We start from the raw sequence: 6,413 nt of genomic DNA, 5'->3' as shown, positions 1-6,413 counted from the left end.
ATATATATTTCTTTAATAGGGTACTGATCTTACTTCCCTTTTATCCCCTTGATTCTGGCTCCAGTCAGTGATTTAGCAGTTCATTTGTGAAAAACAAAATCAACCAAACAAAACCCCACCAGATGCAAGTGATACCTGCTAAAATAGGTGCATGCTAACTAATAGAAAATTCCAGTTGTTTTTATTTATCTCTGCAATAGGTTTAAAGTACATCTTCGCTTTTGCTAAGTGATTCATTGGTGTTTTTCTTGTCATCTTGACTGTTGCAAGGTGACTTCTCCTATATTTTTCCTGTTTCTACTTTTTCATTGTGTTGGCTTAAGGGTCTCCTTGCCAGTGTACACTTGGCTTGCCATAACATGTGAACTATCCAAGATGCCTTAAAACTTTTTATACAGCCAATAGTGCGTTTATGGATTTTTCTCTTCTCCTGTGGGACAGGGAGGATTTCTAACAAGATCCTTTAAATATTCTTTTCTTCCAAGTTCTTCTGAGCTATCTGAAATTTTTATTGGGTAGTTATGAGGCCATAAATACCAATGTGAACTGTTATCGATACAGATTTTCCTGTTACCTCCAGAAACATAACATTCCTATACCTCGGCCACATGTCCTTGTTCAAGGAAGACCATTCATACTCCTGCTGATTTATTTTTTACTGCAGAATCTAAAATTAATCTCAGGTTATTGTAAGACACACTAAACTCTCTCAAGTTGGGATGCTCAGCAATCCTTGCCTGCACATTATGAATCTCTGCACTCTAATCCACCAACTCAGCCTTCTGAGATACTTCTATGCAGCTAGAAACCAAGTCAAGAAAGCAAACTTGCCCTGGGCATCCCTTCATTCCCCTCAACACTCCTCTTTGTCAGTCTGTTTGCTACGGACTAATTTTCTATGATTTGTTTGATTTGCTACATGAGCACACTGATCACATTTAATACCTTTTAGGGAAAGCAAATGAGATAGTAATTTGGGAGTTATGTCTGAACAATGATGCTCATTCAAACTAAGAAAATTCTGCTTCTGCAAGGAATTAGCGATTATTTTCAGCTCATGAATAATCAGTAGTATTTGAAAATTATTTGCACTGATCCATCTCCAAATAAAAAGTGGCATTTCTCCTCTCAGTCTTAGATCACCGAAGATAATTTATCTTAATCTTGCCTAAATCATCCAACCTCCAAAACCAATAGAGAGTCGCAACCAGGCAGTTGGCAGGTCACAAATACCAGCCCTGGGGGGTTGTCGTGATGGTGAGTAAGCAATTTGACTGCTCAACAGATCACCAAGAGACGTTTTAACCTTCGCAATTATTTTTCTCAAGGTCAATGACGTCATGAAAGGAGCCAGAAACATATTTCTCTTAACAATTATAAGCAGAGATTGCTCTTGACCTTGATATTTATAGGGTCTCAACCATCAAGAGGCTTGTGGCAGGAGCTTATATGGGTCTCCAGAGCAATGCTGCCAAAAGTTTGGAAAAGTTCCAAAATAGCAATAATCCGTGATTTCATTATGCGTGGCTAATTGTTTTTCCCGAAAGAAAATCTCATATATTTGGCAGGTAGCTCTGTAGCAAAGAGATAGCAGGGGCTTTAAATCCCTGAACAGCTATTATTGCACAACCAAACTATGTAACTCATATATATCTCCCCTGGAAATACAGTAATACGCTGCTGAAGTCAGAAGAAAAATGGGATTTGGGGCCATAGTATTTTGTTACAAGCTACAGAGCAGAAACTTGAGACTATTTTTAGGAAATTAGTAGTTAGGAAATATATCAGTGTGATAGTATATCAGTATGTAATATAAATATGGTCAAGAGGTCTACTAGTTCACTAAATGGAAACAAAACAAAACAAAACAACAACAAAAACCAAAACACCACTAGGTAGATTCTACTTTTATAAACAAAATTTGATACAGAAACACAACCATTTACCACAGAAAATTTCTTTCTTTCACCAGTGAAAGGAGAACACAAATAAGAGGAAAAACTTTGATGAATCAAACATCTGGTCTGGTCTACTCTGCTTATGCCACAGTCCAAACACTCTTGTCTTTCATGGGGAAGGGGAAGTGTCCTCTTTTGGACTAAATCCCCATTGAATCTTGGCTGTCTGTAGTTGGATGTGTGGGCATCTTGTTTCCTTCGTCACTTGGAAAAGACTATTTGGAGATAGGCTCGGCTTTATCTCATTCAGGTGATAGTGATATGGGATTTGTGGTGCTAGAATTTATCAGAGTAGACATAAATATGGTTTTATATTTTAAGCAGAAATAGAGAAGGACTGATGAGATGTGTGTGTGCCCCAAATAATTATAAATGAGAATTAGAGGTGTAATTATAAGTAATACGTAGAATTTGGCTTTACCATATTCAAGAAAGTAAAATCTGAATGGCTACCAGGGGAAGATCTGAAGATGACAGGGAAAAAGGAGAACCTGTATTCTCATCAGAGATGAAAAAAACAAGCAAAGACCGATAAAGGTTGAAATTGCACTCTCGACACAGAAGAGCGTTAACAGCATTTGAGGACAACCTTAATGGAAATTAAAGGACAACATTGGAACAGAACAAATGGCTCCAAGCTCAAAATGGGTAAATACAGGCTGGATATTAAGCAAAGTTTTCTAACCCTTAATGTGGTAATGGTATTGAGCTGATTTTTAATCTGATTAGCAGAGGAAGAAGTGAAGCCTGGCCATATTGTAATGGGCTAAAATGGCCCAGAAGCACTCTTTGGGTCCTATACATTTAATTCCTGTATGTGGCATGCCTAGAATAAAGACAAGGCCTGAGGGCACACTTACCTGCAAAGGAATCACACAAGAAAAATTGGAAAGAAACCCAAGTAGCTCATAAGTTTCTTGCTGAGTTTTCCTGTTTCCCCAGAGGTTGTCATCCACATTGCAATTTCATAGACTCAGTCCATTCTGTCCATTGTTATGAATCTGATCAAAAAGAAACAAACTAGCAAATACTCAGTTAAGCAAGTGTATTTCTAAGTTAATTAAAGGTGGAGCAGTGAGCAAATGCAGACTGCTGTTGATGGCATGAAATAGAACCACTTTTTTTCTACATATACTTGCTCTCATCAGCCTCTTTCCTGTTTACCCTCTCAGAGGCCATTAATTTGGTAGCATCACAACTGATCTTGTGCATTTGTGCATTTCAGGTACTAAGCAATTTTTTTTTAGGTCACTATAGGTTATCATAATCAATTTCTTCATGCTTTTTCAGTGTAAAATTTGATCCTTTTTTTCCAAAAAATGTATTTTAAAAAATTCTATCAAGAATACTTGTATGATTCTTTGCTGAAAAAATGTATCTGAAACTTTGCAATGAATATAAAACTCATAAGCTGAAAATAGTTTTTAATACATATATGTCTAAACATGTTTTTCTGTGCAGCAGTACCCTCAGTTTTTCTTCAATTATTTTATATTTTTTATCAAAAAATAACTAAATAACCTTTTCCTGGCTCAATAGGAAATACAACCCAGGGTTTTTACCATTTTTTGTTTGTTTGTTTTGTTGATGTGTTTTTTTGTGGTGGTTTTTGGGGGGGGGGGGGCGGGGCGGAGGGGAGGAGTGTAATTATTTGTATACATATTTATTTTACTTTTTTTTTTTTTTACTTTTATTTCTTAATTAAAACTGTTGGCTGCACTATTAACATGTCAATCATCTCTTGGATCTCTTCCAGGGGTTATCTGTTTCCTACATGATTATCCATGCAGATTGTTGACCACTGAATTGCATAGCAACTGGATTACTCTCTCCGATTCAGGCATTCCTACAGGAGCGCACTCATTCCCTTTCTAAATGAGCTCTTTCAGTGTTAATGATAACCAGGTACTTTTCAAGCTATCAGCAGGTGAGCTCTCCAGAAGGCTTGGCTGGAAAGCCGGCAATTAATCCCAGGCAGGACTGAGCCAGGCTCCCCTAAGATGCCACGTTCTCTGTGACACGCTCATTACCTGCTGGCAACATGTCAATTCTCTGGTGGCAGCTATTAAAGCCAGAAGAGGTCATTAGATGACTGCGCCTGACTCCCTCATAAAACAGACCATTCTGCTTCATGCGGTTTCCTCTGCATTAAGCCTCACCACTCCTAAACCATCAAACTGCCTTTGAGAAGAGCAGCTGGTGTTGCCTTCAGAGCATCCAAAGATGAACATTCGGTTCTTGAGCAGCTTGCCTCTTGTCTAATCATTAGGAAAACTGGGAAGTACCCCAGACTCTACCTTGAATCTTCATGGTTAGCATTATTCCATTCACTAGCTTGTGGTAACCTAAATTTTCAACTTGATCAAGAATTTAAACTAGCTGGCAGTATCTATAATGCCCATAAGTTCAACTATCACATTTGCTTTTAAATTATTTGCATAAAAGCACATGCTTTCATTCTAGAGAGACACATCAGATAATTCTCTTATGAGTAGTTCATTTATTAAACATAACCAATGATAAGACAAGGGGCAATGGGTGCAAACTGGAACACAGGAGGTTCCACTTAAATATGAGAAGAAACTACTTCTCAGTGAGGGTGACAGACACTGGACCAGGCTGCCCAGAGAGGCTGTGGAGTCTCCTTCTCTGCAGACATTCAAACCAGCCTGGACACCTTCCTGTGTAACCTCATCTGGGTGTTCCTGCTCCGGCAGGGGGATTGGACTGGATGATACTTCAAGGTCCCTTCAAATCCCTGACATTCTGTGATTCATCCACACTAAAAAAAAAAGAAAAAAGTCTGAAAGGCAAAGAAAATTTGCTGTACTGGGAAAAATATTAGGGACTGATATTCAACCCCACCTGCTAAGAACATGAGAAACACTATGAGAAACAGTGTCTAAATCTCAGCTGAAGCCCTCTCCTTCTTATTATTACCATGTGTCTTTTTCATGCCTGAAAGTTGTAATGTTTCTATGAGCTTCAAAAAATGTGTGTAATTGGTAAAGCCAGCACCATTACTGATACTTTCTGTTATTAATCTTGTTTTTTTTCATTTGAGAAGAAAAGAATAAACTCTGCAGGGAGAGCAGAGAACTGCATAGAACTATTTTGCTTTAATCATGCAGAAAATATCTTTTCCTCAAGTCAGAGGTTTTTCTGTGATTCTGTTTCAAGGTCAAATAAGCGTCTTATTTTTCAGCATAAATTGGGAAGGGGATAAAAGATGTGGTACCACTAGAGTCCTGTCTCCACGTTCTGAAATAAAGAAGCAATCTTGTGTCATGGATGAACTTATTCTTTAACAGATTATGGGTAAGTTTATTCATCAGCTATTGTTGTTCATGCTTCCAGAGATGCTGAATTATAAATGCAGATGAGATGTAACACTCAGGAAGCAGCCTTTCTAAAACCTTTGGCAGGGCTGTTGAACTGAAGCTTTTCTCTCTCAGAGTCTCTTGGGGCATATTAATCCTTCACTTGGAGGTCTGTCAGATGAATGGTTTGGTATTTTTTTCATTGTGTCTGAAATACTATCAGTACTGTTTACAAAGCAGATGAAGCCAGCGTTGAGACACCAAAAATCTTACATGACGCCTCTTTCATTTGCAAGGTGCCCAGCTGACCTGCTGCTGCTCAGAAAAGTGATGGCTGGGCCTGAGTAACAGCCCATCGCTTCCAGTCTCCACAGAAAAGCCCACTGGTGATGCCAGACAGGCAAGACCACTGTGGAATAAGAAACTTGCTTCTCTAGGAGGGTAAGCACAGATGCATGATGGCTACTTTGGGCTACTACTGTGTTTTACCAAATTGGCAGCTGTAACACCGGCTAAAGCACAGGCTGAAGCACAGGAGGTTCCATCTGAATATGAGGGAAAAATTTCTTTGCCTTGGGGGTGACAGACACTGGAACAGGCTGCCCTGAGAGGTTGTAGAATCTCCTTCTCTGGAGACATTCAAAACCCACCTGGACACATGCCTGTGCAATCTACCCTGGGTTGGACTAGATGAACTCCAGAGGTCCCTTCCAACCCCAACCATCCTGTGATTCTGTGACATCAGGTGGTCAGCAAACTAATGAACCACTTGTGAGTGCTTTGAATGGTCTTCTAAGACATGATATAGCTCTCTGTGAACGGCAATATTTCATAGACTTCTCCCCTTGCTTTCTCCCCATCCCCTCTTGACTGTTTCTATATGCAATATATCACAGGTACTGTTCTAAAAGCCAGCTGTGCATTTTGGGGGGTGCTGGAGTGGAGCTGGCAGGCAGGCTCTGTACTCGATGCCCACATGGCGTTTCCTCCTGCCCCTGGGAGAGACAGCGCACGGGGCTGGACCGGCCGCTGCTTTGAGGCAGCAGGGCATTTCTTATGCTCTTATGCTAGTTTGATCCTACAAATCCTTACTTATAAAGCAATCTTCTCTCATATAAGTAGCTTTGAGCACTCA

The sequence above is a fragment of the Streptopelia decaocto genome, assembly GCF_964273445.1.
Source record: "Streptopelia decaocto genome assembly, chromosome: 4".
In the NCBI taxonomy this organism is placed as follows: domain Eukaryota; kingdom Metazoa; phylum Chordata; class Aves; order Columbiformes; family Columbidae; genus Streptopelia; species Streptopelia decaocto.
Note: the sequence above shows the minus strand (reverse complement) of the source record.